Here is a 22,981-nt window from a genome sequence, read left to right as displayed (position 1 = left end):
CATAGTATGTAAGAGAAATTGTGAAAAGTCAACGCGATTTTTGAGCAACTCCGACGTACTCTTTATTATTCTAAAATTAAATGGGCCAAAAAATTGAATGTCCTGAATTTTTCGAAAGGTTTTGACCGAAAAGTTTAAAATTTTGATGACAATTGTTTGAAATTTGTTGAAATTTTTGAATTTTGTACAAAGTTTATATATTAAATTAAATATTTCCTGTTACACAATCAACTATACATTTTATAAAAAAATAACGAAAAAAACTGTTCACGAAAAATATTGCGAAATATTGTAAAAAGATGTGCCAAGGTTGGAAAAATAACTTGCAGTTGTGTATTTGACTAGATAATCCAATAAATAAATATTAAATAAATATGAAGTGACTTAATTATGTGACCACAAGTGTACAATTTTCTCATGTATGTGTCTACGCTTCACTAATTTTCTCAGCCATTCTCTGTGCAGTTGCTACAGTCACTTGAATTCTAAGCAATATCACCTTAGTAATTGTTGTTGTTTGTGTATGCTCTTTCAACCTCACTTACTTATTATCTTGTCACTTTTGTATACCATTTTTGTTGTACACTTCTTCCGACAAATTCTAACTTTTACTTCACACAATGCCGCTTGTACTTGCATTTCGATTCAGCTGCAAAGTACCTGTTTCCCGAGCATTCCAAAGCATTTACACACTCCAACCCATTTTACCAATGCTTTTATCACTCTTACAAAGTACGTGTAACTACGAGTACTATATCTATTGAGATTGGAATAGTTAGAAAAAAAAACGTAGAAACCTTTGCCACATATTTCAGCGATGACAGAAAATCTTGTTCAACTTCTATGTAGAGCTATTTGCCTTGGGATGCGAGTAAATTCATTCCCAACAGAAAGTTCGGCGTGCAAACGTACCTATGCAGGTATAGCAGCCGAGGCGTATAAATTGTGGTAATAAATCTGTGAATGCGAGTAATTGTTGTTGCTACAGTTGCTTGTGTTTCGTTTGTTTTCTCATCACTTGCGTATGTATTAATTTATTGTTGTTCCACCTGTTGCATGTCTTGCATTTATTTTATATACCCGATAGAAAATATTTTGTTTTGTTTTTGCTGGAATTGCGTTGATTTAGTTTTACCTTTTGCGACTTCCACCACTTCCACTACTTCCTTGCACTTCCTTGCGCTGCTTATATTTGTTTGCAGATTATGGCTTGATGTTCCCAGCGAATTCGTGCTGCACGCCTGGCTGCGCTATACTTTATACATATGTATGTACGTACATATATTTATGCGTGCATGGATATGTGTGAGTGCGTGTGAACAAGACACTGAATGCAACTACAGCCAGGAAGTGGGAATTGCCCATACTTGACATGCATTTCTGCCGCATACTTGGATTCATTTGCGCATAAGGGTGTATGTGTATGTGCATGTGTGCGTGCTTTTGTACAGCAGCATTCTTTGGAATTTTAATGCTCCCTTCCTTACTTTCTTGCATTTTAAATGGCGCATTTCTACCTTTTACCAAGTATTTGAATTTATTTGTTTTCCAATCTTTATGTTGCTTTATGGCATTCATTGAAAGAAAATATTTTTCTTTTCCTTATTCTTTTTTGTTTTTCAAATTGGTTACGCTGTAATAACCAAAAAATGTTCATGCCCGATTCCTGTTTTCCCGGTTCATTGTGCATTGTGCATCATGCAACATGCCATCATGCAACAATTGTTGCACGTAAAAGTGTGAAGGAATTAAACAAAAACTAAAACCTGACTAAATGTTAACGGCTACAACTCGTTGCATTTTTCAAAGCGAGTTGCGAGTGAAAAAACTATTATTTTTTTTAACATGTGACCCTGAAGAAGCTAAAATGAACCTCGTCGCTCATCCTAAATTTCTCGAATAAATCAGGCATTTTGGCTATTGGCTATTGGCTATTGTACGGAAATATTTTCCAAGCGTTCATCGAAATTCTTCGAAGGAACACCGAGAATTTTCGCTTTGTCGTTATTGCTGCTGTTGTTGTTATTATTGTTGTTGGTGATGTAGTTCTTGTTTTTCTATCAGCACATATATCCCCATGCATGTACCATTCCAGCAACGTAGAATCGACTTCGCTTTGATCTTAACGGCTCCTGCTCGACATTAGCTCTCACATCTTGGATGTTCCCAAGTAACCGGCTTGTTCGAGGTCACACATGTTTCCACACGTGATTTCCAATATCCGATTATTTCAGTCTCTTGAAGTCGAGCCACCAGACGTCAAATTTTTTGAGCGGATATATCTTCTGAAACTTAGAAGCTAAAACTGATGGGAATTACGCAGTACCAAAACCACAGACTTTTATGTTGATTGTATGAAGGTTTTGCCTTAGAAGACGCCTAGTAAAATGTTCTCAGGAATATTTTAATTACTCATACTCTAACGACTCTCTAATTTTTATTTGTTTTTTATTTTGTATTTTGATACGTGCCTCGAAGTAGGCCTCAAAACGATGCTTTTAGGTGCGGGTGTTGAATAGTTTACCGTGGGATTTCACTATATATGCATTAAGCTTTCAAATGGCTCAGATATACATATATTCTGACCAATTTTTTTTTACTTCGTCCTGAAAAAACTTAGGCTGGGCATGAAAACTTTGGTAGGCCGTAAAATCAATAGAGCTAACTTTTGCAAATCGCTAGAATATTTTATTGCTCTTAGGTATACTTTCCGAAAATATTAGCAAAGTTCGGGATTATTTGAGTTGCGTACAAATTGTCAACTGAAAAATTGTCATTGAAAAAATATTTCTGCGTTCTAATGGGTATATCTGTGCATTTTAGAACTCAACAAAAATCACAAAAATTATCCCTGAAATGAACAAAAGAGAAAGTTTATGATTCTCAAAAAAAAAAAAGCTGATTCTTTCTGCGCCACCTTGTGTATTCTATATACTCATTAAGCGGATCTGTCCCTTCTTCACGAAAGTCATAATTAATTCTTGCTCTATTAAGTAGGTGAATAAGTCATCTTAATTAAAATATAATCTAACTCATTTTGTATTTTGAAAGCAGTGACTAAAGCCTTAAGTATATTGCAAAAGTATAAAAAATATATAAATAATTAATTGGTATGTACACTTCTATTAGGTGTTTGGCCGAGCTCCTCCTCCTATTTCTTGTATTGTTCCACAAATGAAGCCGAAATGCATTTGTTTTTAAACCGACTCTGGATGGCAAATGCTTTATTATGAGCAGCTTTTTCTTTGCAGAAATGCACTCGGAGGCTTGCCATTACCTTCCGAGGAGTCGATCGCTTAGAAAAAACGTTTTCTTCATTTTGGCGTTTCATGCACGGAGACGCGAACCTACGTAGTCACGCACCAACTCATTTGGCTACGGCGGCAGCCATTGTGAAAGTATACTTTAAAGCAATGAAATTCTAAAATTTCTCAAGATGGAACAAATCTTCACATTCCTATCAAAAAAATAAGCAGAAAATGAGTTGCCTTGTGAGTGATATCGTATTTCGTTTCGATGGTTTAAAAAAATCTATTTTTACAAATTTGATTCATTATTAACTTGCATAAACGAATATATCTACTCTAACTCTTAAGCTCTTCGCTTGCTGACCTTTTTCTTAGTGAAATCCATTAATTTAGATAATTAAACCTACTGCATTTGTTTTCTTTTTTTTTTACTTTTGTTATTTTGGTTTGGTTAAACCAGTGCCATTGGCATGAAAAACTTAGACGCAAACACATGCAATATATACAAATGAACATTAATTAGTAGCCATTGTTTAACAACTAATATGGCATATCGGCGAGACAAGTCAAGTTCAAAGTCATTTAGGAAAATGAACGAATATTTTAAGAGGCTTAAGAAAATATTTCATCATCGAACGAGAGACTAAAGCAATCAAAAGAAATAAAGAAAAGAAAGGAATGCAATGAAATGTCATTAAATGAAATAAAAAGTGAAAGAGAAGCATTTTTTATGTTGAACCAAAGGAAAGGTGGTGATCGACGTGTCTACAAACACACGCGAATCAAATGAAGTTGATTTGTTTTTTTTTTGTTTTTTCATAAACATTTTTTTTAAACATTCTATGAGAAAGAAAGAAGGATGTTTCAAGAATTTTAAAATTATATACGAAAATAGTTAATATTGGACCTAATATTGGAGACTTCTCTTCTAGAAGAATTCACAGAAATAAAAACACTATTTCTTAAGCTAATTTTTATTAGAATTCTAAGAAAGATGTGAGTGCTAATCGTCAACGGCTACCGATGAACATGAAATGATGATAACTATTTAATTGTGGATTGCGTCCAAAAAGAGGTGTCTAAGCTTTTATGCCGTCCCCCTACAGCAAATGTTTTTAATTAACAGGTTTTTCATGGTAGAAATACTATCGCTGGTTGCCGTTACCTTAAGAGAAGCGACTGCTTTGGGAAAAACTTTTTCTATGATTTGATGTTTCATCATACCCACAGAGGCTTTCTTCGAACCCATTCTCTATCAAATTGTAGTCACACACAAACCCATTCGACTACGGAGGCCAAGTTTTGTAATTCAATGGGCATAGTTAAATGCATAAAATCAAATACGATGATGTCTCGGGTGAAAATATCCGTATACTCGAGCGATAAAAAGACTCTCGTATATTTAAGGGCCTCGATCATTGTATTGATAAAACGTATTTAAGCGAAAATTTAGGATCTTATAAAATAAAATTGATCCTTAAAGCAAGATGTGATTTAATATATGTACTCTGGCGGACATAAAAATCTAAGCTGCATTTTGTGTAATTTGAATGAGACAGATATAGAAAAATGTCCAGTATTCAAAAGAATCAGAAATAGATATTTGGAGAAATACCTTTTAGAACCAAGAAAAATAGCTGACGAATTAAATAGGGAAAACTGTAAAAACTGATGACGCTCAAACTGAAATAAGGAACTAAAAAATGTTGATACAAAGTGGAGCAAAATAAATCATTGGAGAACTGAGGTGACTAAATGAGATTGATCTATATTCAGTCTAATTGACATGCCTCAAGTGTACTATATAACACTTTATTGGGAGCCCTTTTACCGTAATACTAACTGATCGTGACTCCTATAAGCCACATCCCTGTTTTCAATCTTTAATTTTTCCATTACAAATAAGTATCACAGGATACTTTTCAAATCTATTATTATTAGATAAAAAAATACTAACCCCATTGTTAATCCCGAAACTTGGGGATCTTTTTAATGCAGTTTCGGGATCTCAAAAATCCCAAATTTAATAAAGTTATCGTTTTTTCGTTTCGTTTCGTTTATCGTTGAAGAAATAAAAGGAAATGAAGAAGGGAAGAAGGGGCGTTGGATTACAAGATAACGACCAACGGTGCCGATTTAAATTCGTATGCTGCTGATGAATTTTACCATAAGTGTGATATCAAACCCTGCAATATCTGCATGGACACCTAACGGACAATGTCCGGTGAGGATACCTACCAAATTCGAGGCATGCGGCTTTGTTAGCCCTAGAAGATCTCTCGAGTGCCTTCGATCTACTCGTGGCCGAAAGATCTCGCTGCTTTGCACGTTTGGGCACTAGCTCAGCGCTTGCTGAGTTGAGATTTAGGCAACTCATAACCCTGCCCAAGACAAGTTGAGAATACTCACAGAAATTCTCACAGGCCACTGCATGTTGCGCAGCCATCCGCACAAGTTTGGGATATGCTCCATTGACCCCTACTGCTTCTGCGACCAATACCCGGAAACTCCAACACCCCCTCTTGAATGTGATGCTACTGCGCGAAGAAGAATAAGATATATCTGCCGGATGTGGCTAGAAGAATGGCATATACGCTCAGCCTAACCCAGCTCTAACTTAGGTTGATTAAAAGAGCTGTGTTGGGTTAAATAAAATTTAACATAAAATCTTTCATAAACTTTAACTTAAAAATGAATAAATGAGCACGCCAATCCCAAGATTTTTGATGCATACAAAATTCTGAGATCCCGGAGTTCGTCTTCCTTTTCTTGATATACTATATTTATTTGCAGCCGTTGTTGCTATTGAAGTTTTCTATTTTTCCAGCTATCTTTGAGTTTTCTTTTCGTTCCCATGAAAAATTTACCAACTTAAAAACTTAATAAAGCTAGTCATATAACATTTATAATTCCCATCAGTGCATTGCTTAAGAGCTCGAGGGTGATTGAAGCATTACAATGCAAATGCAAATGAAAACTAAGCATTCCCGGCTGATCCGTGGAATATATGGACATATTTTTTACTCTCCAAGCCCAGCTTAGACAAGCAGCACACCCTTTTCGTGTTCACTCTCACACCTTGCCTCTCGTAGTATTTCATTTAGGCATTGCATGCATCAGGGGTATGTAAAGAGACATCCTCTGTTATCTCAGACATTCCTATACCGTTGAATATTTGTCTCTATGTTAAGCCTCGCTTAATTTACTTGGCATATATTTCAGGTGTATTTTGTGTATAGGTATAAGTTTCTCTGGTGCGACACAGCAGCGACAACAATAAAAGCAAACAAATGACTTGTAAATATTGGCACACATTTTCACATTCCAGCCAAATTGCTTATACATACATACATACATGCTTACATATGCATGTAGGTCTATGGTATGCAAACTTTGGCATTCCTTACGCAGCCACTTCATTGGCAAAGCACGACGAGCGATCTTTAACTGAATACAAAATACACGTGCGCTAAACACAGAAATCCAATAAAAATTAGCAAAAACCAGTGAAACTGTATTTTGATGCCGGTTTTGTTGCACAGAAATTGGTGAAGTGAGTAAGGGAAAATACCTAAAGTGCGTCTTTTATGGCCTGTATGTACCTGTTATAGTGGAGCTGTTTGTATTTTGTCGCCCGTAAGCCGGTTTTCAATAACTCTCAAAGCACACAGCGAAAAATGTAAAATAAAATTCATAAAAACATCGAAAGCTGTGCGCGCAAGCGCAAAGATCTATTGAGGGGGCAAGACAAGCAACCACAGTCAGGCAGTTTCGGCGTATGACAGCTAAGCAAACTTGTTGAAATACATACAAATTATGCTTAAATATGAATAAAAGTTAAACAAAAAGAAATTAAGTGAAAAAGTGCAATTATAATATGGGGCATGAAGTTATCAAGTGAAGTGAACTTTTAGCCCACTATCCCAAAATTAAACTGAAAAATTACACCAAAATAAAAACGCAAACGAAACATAAAATTCAATAAACTCGCAAAAAAAGTGAAATAAATAATATTTAATAAAAAATAAAGAAAATATTAAAAATAAAATCAGATAAAATATTTATTTATTATATAATAAATAAAAAATATAAAAAAATTCTGGGAAGTAGAAAGCAATGAAATTTTTACAGATAAATAAAAATAATAAAGAAAAAATGATTAAAGTTAAAATAAGAAAACAATGAATAAATAAATAAAAATAATAAAAAAATATAAGAAATGAAATAAATACATAACATAAAATTTACATAAAATATAATGTAAATAATGATTTCAAATAAAATAATATTAAATAAAGTTAAAAAACAGCAATTATTAACAACAATAAAAAAAAATTTAAGAAGTAGAATGCAATAAATAATAGTTAAAAATATTAAATAAAATTAAATATAAATAAAAAATTATAATAAATAATGAAACAAAGTTAATATAAACCTCCAAAAAAAAAAAAAAACATTTAAAAAATAATACAAAAATAAAAGAAAAAGTATAAAATGGAATCAAGTAAATAAATAGTTTCAAATACGGAATAAAAAAAAAATAAAAAAAATAACCAAAATAACCAAAAAAGCTAAACTAATAAAATTCAATCCACATCAAGACGCACGCCACAAATAGGAGAAGGAGCTCAAATTTTAGTCAAATAATATTAAATAAAGAAATGAAATTAAATTTTATAAATCAATTAAAAAAATAGTGAAATAGCAACCTTCAATGAGTTCCAAAAACTAATTAATTTGAAAATTAATAATGCCGTGTACCTACTTAAAAAAATCGTGCCGCAACGTTAAATAAATAATATGAAAAATTTGCTAAAACACAATCCTTCGAAACTATATAATTTTTTTTTTGTTTTTTGGAAAGATGATTCCTAAATTTTCTCTAACTAAAATTTGTTATTTGTTGAAATTTCTAGCCAACGTGTTATGTAATCCAAAAGCGTTATTAAAATATTTTTATAAATTTTTGTTTATGAAATATTAGTCTTAAGTAAAAAAATACATAAAAAATTTAAAAAAATTATCTTAACTAAATCACATAAAAAACTTCGCGCCAAACACCGTCAGCATCGTCGTGATTCGATACAAAAGAAAGCCACTCATTGTCAGCGAAACAAATGCACAGGTGCACACGTACTCAGTAGGAGGCACAATCGAAATAAAACTAGGCGCAACCAAGTGGAGAGGAAAAGCGTACGCACACACTACATCCCAACAGATTTTTGCACTGTCACTGCCAACAGATACCACAACCAGATACACCAACAATACCAACAAAAACCACCGCCATCGCTTCACTTCTTCGATTTCTGCCGGTAACCGCAACGCCATTACCAGCAACATTTTCCTTATCGTCACCAATAAATTCCAGCTGCTGAATAGTTGCTGCTGCTGCTGCTGCTCCTGCCACAAGTGGCACACGTAACCGCTGCTAGCACGAAAACAGCATTTATACGAGTAGCAAAGTTAAAAAAAAAATATAAAAACGCAATTGCTTATAGAATTACATCAACTGCAGGTAGCACGGGCAGAGTCATTTATCGTAGAAGAAAAAATAAATATACTAAAGAAAGAAAGAAAGAATTCGCATTTGCGACAACACGCATTACATATTAGCAAAACTTGTTAGTGCTGCTGCTGTTGCTGTTGCTGCTATTGTTGTGGCATAAAATCCGGAAATTCTGGTCACCAAGGCGTCAATACAATTCAAAGCAGCCGCTTTAGCTGTCGAAATAACCAATTCCGTCGATATAATTTCAGCTACGCAAGTGGAAAGAGGTGAGGCTTGCTACATTACTACCACATACACACACAGTTTTTTATTGCTGTGTATCACATTGTATTTTCCGGTTGAAAAAGATTTTGATCTCTATGCGGTACAAACAATTATATAAGAAATTATTGTATATGCCAGCAATATATTTTACTGTCCGGTATATGTGCATATGTACGAGTATGTTGCATAAATTGTTGTAAATTTAATTCAATGGCTGTGTTTGATATTGTGACCGTTTTCACAGCATGTTTTTCTTTTGTTTTTGTTATTGCTTGGTATCATCATGTTTAACATTTTCTGTGAGCACTTCACAGCACAAAAAAATTTTAAGTTTTTTCCATTCACAACAATGCCCGCAACAACCATTTCCCTTAACGGTAACATTGCAGCAATGTTACCAGCTGTTTTGCCAGCATTTTTTCCTCTGAATTTTTTCCTCCGCATCTGCAGCCAACTTGAGTTGCGGCTATTAGTTCTAACAATCTCTATTTGCTTGTTTACCATACGCATCCATGTATTTTTTGCCGCGGCGCTAACAAAGCAGTTATTGTCAGTTATGCAGCTGGTGAGTAAGTCAGTCAGTCAGTCAGTCAGTCGATGTATACAACGCTCTTGTAGCACCATTAAAGTTTTTCTTCTTTTGACGTTATTGGAACGCTTTTTACTTTGTTTTGTGCTTAGTAAATAGCTAACTGTATTTACATTTTATTCAAATAAAAACTCCCGTTTGGAATATTTCTCACTTTTATTTTATTTTTATGCATTCACACTTTTTATAATACCTATAACAGACGGACCGCATTCCTTCCTTTCCCACCTCAACGTTGTATCTGCCGTTAGGCACAACATAAAAGCGTTTGGATATTTTGGCCGCCTATTCACCATACTTGGATGCATACAGCGACATATTATATATTGCCTATAAAGGTAATACTACCGAATATTTAGTAGAACCTTTTGGAGAAATCAAATTCGCATATGTATATGTGTATGTGTACCAAACGCACGACACAACGTATATTAAATACTCGTATATAGGTATATCACGACCTGCTAATATACAATAGACGCTTGTCTCAGCCTTAATTTGTGTGTGGCTAGCATTATGTTGACAAAAAGAGGGAATGAAATAATAGAAATGAAAATAATATTAAATTAAATTGTAAAAAGTTATATAAAAGAACAGTTTTAAAGAATTTCATGTCAACTTCATAATATTAAGCTCAACTAAACGATTTTAAAAGCACTTCGAATGCCCTCTTATTGTATTAGAAAACCTTTAAATGTGGCATACATATGTGTATATCGTCCCCTTAGTATAACAATAGCCTATGTGCTCATAGGCTATTATTTTTTTATTGAATTTTTGGATTCTCCATCGTCGATTTTATATGTGGTCAAAATTTGGTCAAATCCTAGTTCCACAAAGTGGGTCAAAACGTCAGTCAAAAATAATAAATATTTACAGACATAACGAGATTTGAGTGAGAGCTACTTTCGACAAAAAGTTTGAAATTCATTTTCTCAAAACATCAAAATATTTATAGGCTATTTTAATACTAAGGGGACGATATATATGCTTGATTTGTCTGAATCGGAAAATAAGATTCGAGGATTTTTGTCTTTATTTTGGAAAATGGATGGGTTACTCATCCTTTTCTACTGGGTGCCTAATAATTATAGCACAAGGACTTTCTCACAATTTATTTGTTACCTACATATTTAATTAATTTTTTTATGCAAATATAATTCCATCACAAAAAAAAGTCAAGAAATTTTCCTCAAAATTTAAGATTTTTTGTATATTTAGCATATTGACTTTTTGTGCAAGTTTGAGCTGGCCCATTACTCGCAAATGCCAGGAGGCATTTCTTAACGTGATTTCCGAATATTTCCGCACCCATTTGATATGCGTGCTAAGGCATAGTGACATTGCACAGAATTGTAAGGCAGACGAATTAGCGAGAGACGACACTACCATCCGCCTCACCCCTTGATATAGAGATTGTAGGTATAGCATTCTCACCCTGCAAACTGCGTCGTACAAGGAGCTATATTTGGCTATAAAAAATGCTGCAAAAATAATTTGACCAGAATGGTACGTCAGGCGCCCAAAGGCGCTACTTAATCAGTCAAGGAAAAACGTCTCTATGTTAGTTGCTTTGATCCTACGTCGACGTGCCCAAAGATTGAATAACACTTGGGGCTGTCACTTTATCAAATCGAAATTCGATGAGATATATTCCTGCACACTCAAAATTGTTCGAAAAAAAAATTGAAATTTGGATGGAAATTTGAGAGTCTTTCTTTTTCCAGCTTTATTAATATCTCCACAACAAGTTTGAATGTGATGTAACTTATGGTTCCAAAATTAAAGCTGATCATTATACGCCACGTGTTCAAAGTAAAAAGGTTGTAAAACCAAAATAATAATAAGAAACAAAAAAAACGCTCTTAGTTGTAAAAAATTTAATGATCTGAAAAAAATCATCTTTTCTTGTTGATTATTTGCAAGTTTCAGTTTGATTTACATACAAAAAGTTACTACCAGTAACTTTTCCTATTATAGGTTGAAATATTGGTGAAATACCAAAATTAAGAAAAACGTTTTTCGAATAGTGGCCGCCCCTCGGCAGGCAATGCCAAACCTCCAAGTGTATTTCTGCCATGAAAAAGATCCTCATAAAAAAATATTTGCCGTTCGGAGTCTGCTTGAAATTGTAGGTCCCTCCATTTGTGGAACAACGTCAGGAAGCACGCCGAACAGAAAATTAAGTGACTATGTGTTTTTGCTTCTAACTTAAATTTTGAATTATGCTAAATCGATCCACCTTTACCAATATAATTGTTTTACCGATACTTCGATCACAAAAATATATTTTATTTAAATTATAAGATATGTTTATCTTTCTAATAACAAAAAGCAAAAAAACTTTCCCATACACACAAATAGACACACCCCTTATATTCAACTACTATTTTTTTTTTCTTTAAACGAACAGGGCCCTTCACAGAACATTAATTTTCCAAAATAACTGCTACCGGTAATAAATTTTAGCTTTTTTAAATTTAAATTTTTGTAGTTCGACAATAAACACAATCTGTTTGCTTTTAAGCTTTGCTTGGATTGCATACTCTTTTACATACATACTTACGTACATGTATACGTATACCAACCTGTTTATGTATTCACGCAACGAGCAGTACACGTTGGATTTAACCTTTAATTGGCTGTCGAAATATCCGTCTCTATTGCAAGTAAATAGTCGAACAAAATGCAAACAGACATTTGAGCGCACACTCCAATAAACATTGAATAGCAAAGCAGCTTGCAATTTATGAGCCAAATACTTGGTAGTACTGAGCAAAAATGCAAAATCAAGCAAAAGAAGAGAAGTCAAGAAAAAACTACACAAAAGAAAAATTTCAATACAAAACAAGTGAATACAAATGCCAATACGTACGCATATATGTATACATACATATGTGTGATTGTATAGTTAAGTAGGTAGTTCCTACTAAAAGGTGGCGCCAAATTAATCACCCTTTCGGGAGATTTGCAAATGGCATCGTACGTTAATCATATTTGACATTTGTAAGCTAAACAGCTGCAGTATGCAAACAGACAAGCAATGGAGTGCGTAAAGGTCAAAATAGAGACTTCCGTCATTCAAAATATATTGTTTTTATTTATGCCACATTAGCGGAAAATTCTGATAACGGAGTTTCGAAAAAAATTTTAAAGTAATCCCGCTATTCACCTTGGGCATAACTTTTTTAATATGAGTAAAAATTCATTGACTGCAAGCATTTCAGCATACCATAAAATAAAGTTCTTTAAATTAAAGATAAACTAAAATTTTTCGGGATCCCAAATTTACTATAAGCTAATACCGGGCTTTCCGTGATACCGCAGTTGGCATCCCTAGTATGTACGATTGTTATATATATTAAAGTGAAGTTGTTGGTGGCTACCTTAGCCAACTTGCTGATTCCAACTTCATTTGCCTGCAAATAGTAAAATATGCAATGCCGTAGTCAACTATAGCAGAGGTTTACTCTTAAATAAAAAGTACGAATCGAAACGAATGGATAGAAACACTCCAGCTGGTGTGAGATCTCCTTTGGTTTCACAAGAAATGATTTGATCTTTGTTAAACTTGTGAAGCAGTTATCGCGGCAATCGAGAAGAAGAAGGTCGCATATGCACTGTGTTAAATAATGATGGGCTTAATGGGCTTATTGAGTTTAATCATATAATTAAAGAATTTTTTTACGAAAGCTATTTAGTTCATTTTCTGGGAAAAACTTTATAAATTCGTGAGCCAAACTTTGTGCCAATTTAAAAAGGAATCAACAAATTTTCATAAAAATTTCATATTGCCTTATCAGAACTTTTAGAAAAATTTTGACATTTTTGCTGACAGTGTTGGATGTTTGACTTCTTTTTTCACATAAAATGTCCAGCATTCGTTATATGCAGAAAATGCGAAACACGTCAGGATAAAAAGAGGATAGAGAGATAAGGCAGTTCAAACTTGTACTTTATTATATATTACTAAAATGTAGTGGGTTACAAAACTTTTATTTGAAAAGCTTAAATTTTTCGTGAACATTTGTTGATTTTTTTTTTTGTTCAAACTGGCCAATAAACCCTTAAGCTATAGTTATATAATATTATTTTCTGTTTATTTGTTTTTGTGGATACTCCACATCCTATCAAGATTCGCAACATCAGGGTTCATCAAAATCCACTCCAACCATGAATAAATGAATAAAAATGAGGTTTGCACTTCGACCTCATGGCCGTTTGTACCCTCTACTCTTCACAGTACCTCATCCAAACTCAGTTCGCTTAGTAAACTTAAGACAGAGCTGGGAATATTGCCGGAATATCTCACATTCGAAAAGAAGGTGTGTTGGAGTTTCCGAGGACTGGTGGCAGAAACGGCAGGAGTCAGTGGACAATATCTCAATTCTGTGCAGATTGTTATGCCATCTGCAATGACCTGTACGAATGTCCGTGCGCATACTCAGTTTGTCTTTTGTGCGTGAACCTTCTTTGATTGTAATCCCCAGCGAAGGACTTAGGCGAGCGTAGCCCCATAATTTGGTTCCACCTCACATCTCTTAGACTTAACTCTTTGCTTCTAAGCTTCTCCTTAATGATGTATGTATTATCCTATGGCAAGGAAGGGCTCGGGTTCGATTAATAACGAGGCCGTAGCCTCTCTAGCCAATATAGTTGGTAGTCGAAAGGATTAACAGTAACAGCAGAACAGCCGTCGCCTCTCGGAGTCGGCTTGAAACTGTAGGTCCCTCCATTTGTGGAAAAACATCAAGCTGCACACTACAAATAGGAGGAGGAGCTCGGCCAAATACCCAAAAAGGGTGTATTCGCCACTTATATATATATAAAATATAATTTAGCATCCGATTTAATTATATGTAAAACATTACAAACATACATGTGCAAGTACATAAATATGTACTCACATGTACACCTGCATACACTACCTGAATATAAGCATTGGGTAAGTAATTACTCAGTGATTGAAACCAAGTTGTGCGAGGTGTGTTTGCATCGAAATGAGTTGAAATAAACTGAGTTGATTCGTTCGTAGAGTTTTTCATTCTCAGCTTTTGTGTGCTGGTAACTGCAATGTTGGCTATGAACAGAAAATTCAGGAGTAGGGAATGGTGGTGACGCATTGTAGTATTGGCCCAGTAAAAGTTAAGTTGGTATAGGTTTTCTGCTGTCACGGCAAAATGCGTAAATGGTCAAGGCAATATACATACAAAAAACTATATGTAAATTTTCTATAATAATAAAAAAGAAGAAAAAGTGGGAAAATATCAAAAAAGTACATTTAAAATAGCACTACGTTGCATAATTAAAAAGGCCGCGAGGCAGTACATTTCTAAAAGATTGCTCACTTTAACTAAATATATTATAAACGATTTTGCACTCAAGTTTGTGTTAATTGTTCTAGCTGCTTAATAGTCCACGCTTGACGTGCGAATGAATCAGCTAATCGTTTGGGAGAAAAGTACAAAATAGCAACAGGGGAAAAAGATAAAAAGTAAAATCATTTTATGGTATAGAATCGACTGTCATTCAAATAACTTAGACATTGTTTTACTTTATTGTGCTTCTAAATTAGGTGATGACCCTGATCACAAGTATTGATTAAATTATTTTGCTATTCAACTGGTTAATACATCAACACAGCCTCTGCTTATGTCACTTCGTTGCCATCTAAACAATGACTGAATGGACGAGTGTGGCAGCAGAACTCTGCTACCAAGTACCCGGTGCCGGGGCAGCCAAAGTTACTCGCTTAGTTTTGTTTTACGCCATAGCTGATGGTGAAGCCTGGCAATCTATCAACCTTGAATATATGTCATCAGCGTTAAAAAGTAAAGAACACCACATATTGACCAGTTTTGACTACTCTTTTTTTACAAAATTATAAAAATATACGTAGTTCCTACTACAACAAAAAGCATATAATTCAAATCTCAAACTTTATATGAAATTTTGAAAAAATTCAGAAACTTTTTATCAAAAATTTAAACATTTTAGTCATTCATTATATGGAGAAAATGCGCAACACCTTAGCGAAAAAAATTTTCAAAAATCAACGCGAGCTGTGAGATACTTAAAACTTGCACTTTGCACTAAAATTTAATGGGCTATAAAACTGCATACTCAGAATTTTTGCTTAAGGTGCTGACTAAAAGTAGGAAACCTTTATGAACATTTTTTAAAATTTTTTTTAATATTTACAAAGTTTGAAGCTTGGATTAATATCGTTTTTGTAAGAGAATAAATTATATTTTATTGAAAAAATTATGAAAATTAAATAAGAACTATATTTTATTGGGAAATTGCTTGAAATTAAATAAGAAACGAATAAATTTTGAAAACTAATCAATAAGTCCTAGTGCTAGAGTTATTTAACGCAGTGTCTGTACTAAAAAATGTTCATTAAATTATTCTATTTTTAACCCAACACATTCCTGCGCATTATTGTAATTGAAAAATGTAATTAAATGTTTCATAATGGCTTACATTACGTTTACGTCCCTTTTAAAAAGTGTACCACGATATACATACATACCTGTATGTACATGCATATGTATGTACGTGATAGAAAACGTAATCACCTGGCGATTTATGATATGTGAGAGTTTTTATGATTAGTTAAATGATTTTTTGTGCTTTTTTCTCTTTTATTTGGATTTCTCTTTTTCACATTTTTCGTTTAAGTTACATAAGTGCAAGTTATGTGTTAAAGGGCCTTTGAGCGTACTTCATTAACTATGGCAAAAAATGCAGTTCCAATTGAAATATTTTTGGCGAAATTCCAAACCACTTGGTTTTCTTATTAATTTACGAATAATTACCGGTACCGACAAATGAAGAAAAGTAAAAGCAAGCGTTGAATATTTCTTTTATTGATTTCATAATTTAGAAAACGCTGCTGAAAAATATTTTACCAAACCTTTTAAACGATGTACAGATGTTGAGGATACTTGTTAGCTCAGCTCATGCTGTAACTCAAGAGCTGTTGCTCATAGCAAAGTGGGCAGCTAAATGTAATATTGACCACTCACCTCACCATATGATGAAATGATATTTCCATAGATACATATTCCATGGCGCCTCTTAAATTCTACTCCCGCACTGTGGTCAAGCATGGTAAACAGATTTTTAGAGGTGATCTATGTAGCAGAGCGGCTCTGAGCTCTGAGCGAATTCGCCAGAATCGGCTGATGGGCTGACGTCACTTGGGATGTGTTTAACAAAATTTAGCTTGTGCTAGCGATATAAGTACGAATACCATGGCAGGAGCATTGACTGTGTTGGTTTTTTCGTATATCACTAACGCAAGCTATTTTTGTGACGTGACGTCGCAGCCAAAGTTCCCCTCAAAATTTTTTTTGTTTTCACCAAAGCTATCAAGCAAACCTTAAAATCTATCACCCTTGGTGGTCAAGATGGAGATTATAGTTCTTTTCTGAAAGAGAGGTTCCAAAAAAATGAATTGCAAATCTCAAACTTACATATATACACATATATCATCTCTGTAAAACAATAAGACCCGGAAAATCGTGAAATTAAATTTTTTAAACGTTTTAAACAAAACAAACTATAATTAAAAAAAAAATTACTTTAACTTGCTACAAAAGTTTTTTAAAATGGTTTCTAAATGTTTAAATGAAAAATAGGAATACTGAGAAAAACCAACTTTGAATATAAGAAGCTTCAAAAAATGATGTTTTAGGAAAAAAGAAATATTTAACCTGCTATAAAAGTTCTTTAAAGTTTCTTTCTTCGTTTTTGTTTTTAACAAACTGATCATCCTTCTTAGTTGAAAAATATACGTGAATCAAAATTTAAAAAAAAGTGTGTTCAAAGTTTCTTTGAAAGAGTATTTTCAGTATACAAAAAAAATGAAAAATTATGTATAGTTACATCTCAAATTGGTCTCTATTCCTTTGGGTACACATTCTCCGATACCTCGATTATAGATCTGATCGATTTTCCAATACGGCGGTCGCTGTGACCAAATGGTTTGGTGCCTGATTGGCATTCGCCTGATTGTATTCATGAAGCACCAAATGACAAAAAAGGCTTTTTTCTAATAGAGGTCACTCCTCGGTATATAGTGGCAAGCCACCGAAGGTATTTTTGCATTGAAAACACTTCTCACAGAAAACATTCTGCCATTCGGAGGCGGCATAAAACTGTAGGTCTCTCTATTTGTGGAAGAACATCAAAACGCCGACCACAAATTGGTCGAGAAAGTTCGCTAAACAACAATTATATATGATATATAAAACAGTGAGTGAATCAGATGGATATTTTCTTCGTGTATCTGAATTTTCTGCGCCTGGAACACAACTGTTCTGTTTTGTATTGCATACCTATTATATGCAATCATATTAGGCTGGTTACCTATGATAAAATGGGTTTTCTGAAAGCAGTTAAAAGCTTCATCAACAGCTGTGGTTTCCGTTCCCACTGTATTATACTCGTATTATCATTATTTTTTAGTGCACCTCTTAATTGATGCTTGAACTTCCTAAGCGTTTTTCTCGTCTTGCTCTTTCTCGATACAACCTCTTTTATTTCATCAAACTCGTAAGTGATTTCTTTACTTACTCTTTCTAATCAATTATAATTAGTTGGTTTGTCGTTCATGTTCCCTACCCGCCTGCTTTCCGGCCGCCAATTCCTTCACTACACAGCAGCGCACAAACAGCTGAAAGTGGACATCAGCAATAATGTTATTGTTGTTGTTGTTGTTTAGTGCTTGCTTTTTCTTTTAATCACTCAGAAAATCTGAGGAATTCGCGCATTTGTAATTTTTTGCCAGTCATTGGCCGTCGTTGCATGTTGCACAAATATTAAAATTCACTACTTTTTGCTCCACTGCTGCTACACGGCCAATTGGTGTTTTGCTATCAATGAGTGCTGCCGGTTGATGATGGTCCTGTTGTTGTTGCTATACGTATGTACCTACTATCTGCTAGCGGCCATTTCGGTGTAACTTTACCGCGCTTCACTTATCTTTTTCCTCATTTTCTCTTTTAGGTATTTGCTGTGAATGCATTCTTGTATTTTTCCATGCATGTTGTTGTTGTGTGCATAATTGTTTTGCAATTGTTGCCGAGCTAGCTGTCCACTTGCACTTTTCCTTTTTCGTATGCGCCTGTTGTTTGCTTATCCAGCCATGCCAGCTTGCCTGGCTGTCCATCAACACATTCACTGTAATCGGTGTTGATTGTTATTGTTGTATGATGAAAATGAAAATTATTATGGGCTGAGCCACACCCCATCGCACTATGCCGCTTGCTAATATTTGTGCGTGTGAAACCAAGTTGCTGCCAGCTTACTTGCCTGTGGTTTCTTTCGTTGCTGTAGCTTATCAATGCGTCACTCCATCAGTTGGCCATGCAGCTGCAGCATTAACATTAAATTACACTTTCCTATTTGTTTTTTAAAGATTTCTTCTCATTGCAGTTGTATTTTGAATTCTTGTTTGCCATGTGAAATACACTTTTATTCACCTCACAATAAATGCATTTATACATGCAGATGTATGTGTGTAATTATTTATGTTTGTCTGCGCTTTAGCCGGTGCCATATTGACCGCTGTTGCACCGCAATCATCCACAACTTACCTTCCCATCAGTTTCCTTAGCCATCATAACTCTGTTAACAATGGACTGGGACGTGACGTTCACTGTGACGGTGTGAAAGTGCAACTCGTTTTCTCTCTATTGCAGACAGTTGTCATTTCAAGTCAACCTGCGCTTAGGCTGTGTGAATGAATGGCTGAAGTGCCGAAATGAGATTTTCGAAAAAACCATTTTTCTCTTGACTCAAGGCAATCTATAGATTTGCCTGGTCTGTACACTAAAATGGTTTTAAAACGGAAAAGCACAAACAGGCATACAGAAATATTATTTAATTACACAGGCCAACAACCAAAAAACTTTTTCGATAATTTTTACTAATTACTTTGTAATCAGGGCACCAGATTACGAAAAAAATTATTAAAAAGTTATATCACCCATCAATTTTTCACATTTTACATTTAAGTAAAAATAAAGTTTATGTACCAAAATGAATCGGACATATTTCACAGTCCTGCGAGGTACAGTTTCTAAAATGGCTATGGGTGTTTCTTGAAGGTTTTTTTATGCTGAAACGAATATGACCTTGAAAATGCTCCAACACGTCAGGATTTTTGGCAATTTGAGGTTAAATAGTCAAAAAATGCAGATTTTGGCCATTTTTTTAATTTTTTTTGAGCAAGGTAAAGTTTTTTTTTTAATTTTCCACAACGGCATCGCAAAGTACTACTCTTCAGCTTTAAAATCCATTTTTAAAAATATTTTTGCGATTAATATAAAAAAAGTTATACTATTTTGAATTCGCCCTTTACAGGGGCGTTAGTGAGTTAGAAAGGTTGAATTTGCATATCTAAAAGTCTCCAATTCAAAATAGAATAACTTTTTTTATATTAGCTTTATAAAACTAAAGAGTAGTACTTTGCGATGCCGTTGTGGAATGATTATTTAATTTATTTACATATGCATAAATATGTACATAAGTTTGTTCAAATAGCTTAACGGAATCAATATATCTGTATTACCTGACTACGTTTTCCAGGCTTGTTTATCGGTCATCATACCAGCCGCGTAACTAGTCGGAACCAGATCTCTAAGAAGAAACATTTTAATATTGAGCCACAACCAGGCAATTAGTGCTCTGAGTTCAATCTATAGTGTAATGATGGAAAGTGTGTAATGTTATGCCAGAAGTGCATTAAAAATGTAAATCTTACTTGGGAAAAATCTACCTGACTTTGGTCATACAAGTATCATAGCAGAGATACCGGATCAGAATATAATCTGATGATTCCAAAACGTGTTTTTAACCGTAGGTTCGAAATCATAATTTCAAACTGTTATAAATGTGATCTGGGAGAGCCTTGGGCCGATCCCAGAAGTTTCGAATAGTTCACAGCGGTTCCAAACAAATACTGCAGTCATTGCAAGAATCTAGGTCCAAACACGAAAATCTCAGAACCAGTGGGCGAATGGCCTAGCGTCTTTCAGGCTAAAATTTTAGCAATTACAATTTGTGCGAGAATAAACCGTAAGAGTGGAAACAAGGGTGCATAGATAGCTATCAAGCTGCATTAAAAGTACTAGCTCACACTCTGTGGAATTGAAACCAATGTATGAATGCCTCAACTTAGAGCAACAAATAAAATTATGCTTTGTTGGGTTTCTGGTCACTTTGGAATAAAAGGTAAGGACGGGGTCGCCAGCATTTTCGGGGTACAGAACCATTATGTAGTTACAACTTCGCAGAAGCTAATTTAGGATAAATAGTTTGGAAAATACCCAAAAAATTAACCATTGGGAAGTCACACAAGAACTCAAAAGGGAACTGCATAATATGCGTAAAATATACATCAGGAAAATAGTAGGTTTTCTGGCAGCTCAACATTACTTCAATTACCATGTCTCAAAAATTTACATTGGGAATGAGACAGAGTGAAGACTCTGATTGGCAGATGATGAAACCACAGAGCACATATTTTGCTACTTTTTTATCGAGATAAGATGGATCCGAATGAAACCAAGCATGTCTTGTTGCAGATATTCTGACGTTTGTACGCAAGGCGGAAAATTTACTGAGAGTGTTAGGCGTTCAACCATTACCCAACCTGAGGCAGGGAACATCTAGGTTAAATAGAACCTGACGTGAGCCAATAGGACTAGTACTTCTAAAACATGTACAGTAGAATTCCGATTATCCGGATTCCAATTATCCGGACATTCGATTATCCGGATTTTTTTTCGTCAAAAAAAAAAAATTTTTTTTTTATAATTTTTTTATGTTTTAACATTTTTTAAAGTTAAATTATTATGTAGTTTTAATTTTGTGATTGTAATATTTTTAATAAATTAAGTAATTTACCAAAAAACAAAAGGGCTTCGGAGATAAATTTTAATTGTCACTTGCACCAATGTTATAAAATAAATTACATATTTCTAAAAATATTTTTTCATTTAATAATAAATACATAATATTGATGAATAGTAAACTTGAATTTCTAGACTATAATTTATTATTAATATTTTTTATGTTATCTAAATTTTGAATGTGTAGAATGTGTAGAAACTATAGCATTTGCAAGTGCGTTTTTCGTCGAGTTTAAGAACGTTATCCCGTCCTCTGTAGATTTCACTTGACCGAGACGCATGCGGATACCGCGTTCTTCGGCGTGTACAAACTTGTATACAAACAGCGGTTAAATTTTCGTCGCGTTTTCCAATCTTTATATATTTTTTATGCCTAAGTGATTTGTTTTAGTGTTTCGCGTACAGTTTTTGCGTAAAATGTCTTCTAAAAGAAAACGTGTTGTGCTTTCAATCACAGATAAAGTGAAAATAATTGAACAATTAAACAAAGGAGTGTCTAATAAATTTTTGGCTGAAACTTATAATGTAGGAACATCGACTATTTCGGATTTAAAGAAAAACAGTTCTGCAATTTTAAAATTTGCTTCTAATTTGCAATTTGAGGATGGAAGTCCATCTAGAAAAAATATGAAAACTGCTGAAAATAAAGAACTTGAACAGGCAATGTTTAAATGGTTTTTACAGCAGCGTTCAATTGGAAATCCTCTTTCTGGACCTATTCTTTGTGAAAAAGCAAACATTTTTGCTGAGAAGATGGATAATTTGTCCGAATTTAAAGCGAGTGACGGTTGGCTGCGTAATTTTAAGGCTCGGCACGGCATTCGAGAGCTCGATTTGTGTGGAGAAAAGCTTTCTGCCGATAATACTGCAGCAGAAAAGTTTATTGAGGAATTTAAAACGAAAATTGAAAATTACGATCCTGAATTTGTTTTTAATGCGGATGAAACAGGCCTCAATTGGAAGGCACTACCTCGTAAAACTTTAGCTTCAAAGAGAGAAACAAGTGCTCCTGGTCACAAAGTTAGCAAAGATCGCGTGCCAGTTCTTACTTGTGCCAATTCAACAGGCAATCATCGGCTTCCATTACTCTTAATTGGCAAATCCAAAAACCCAAGAGTTTTTAAAAACGTTAAAAAGCTTCCAGTTGTTTATAAAAACCAAAATAAAGCATGGATGACTTCTGCATTGTTTACGGAATGGTTTGATGACGTTTTTATTCCAGATGTTAAAACGTATCAAAAGAAAATAAATAAAAAGGGGAATGTATTGCTTTTGCTGGACAATGCACCTACTCATCCTTCAGAAAGTTTACTTGAGAGAGAAAATGGTCGTTTCAAAGCTCTTTTTCTGCCACCTAATGTGACCAGTTTGCTACAACCTATGGATCAAGGCATCATTGAATGCATGAAACGACTTTACAAAAAACAACTGCTTCGTAAGCTAC

The 22,981-nt window shown here is 34.2% G+C and overlaps 1 protein-coding gene across 7 annotated transcripts in view; it reads left to right on the top strand.

The window, feature by feature from the left end:
• The window catches only part of LOC128867540 (filamin-C), a 169,390-nt gene that overhangs the window by 110,066 nt on the left and 36,343 nt on the right, over positions 1 to 22,981 (top strand). For 3 of the 7 annotated variants that reach the window (XM_054108851.1, XM_054108850.1, XM_054108849.1), the window contains exon 2: positions 8,165 to 9,026. The exons of the other annotated variants lie outside the window; for them this stretch is intronic. The gene's annotated coding sequence lies outside the window, so the exon portion shown is untranslated. The remainder of the gene's footprint in view (positions 1 to 8,164; positions 9,027 to 22,981) is intronic. 7 annotated transcript variants of the gene reach the window in all.

The sequence above is a fragment of the Anastrepha ludens genome, chromosome 6 (assembly GCF_028408465.1).
Source record: "Anastrepha ludens isolate Willacy chromosome 6, idAnaLude1.1, whole genome shotgun sequence".
In the NCBI taxonomy this organism is placed as follows: Eukaryota; Metazoa; Arthropoda; class Insecta; order Diptera; family Tephritidae; genus Anastrepha; species Anastrepha ludens.
This window is presented reverse-complemented; position numbering and strand designations above follow the sequence as displayed.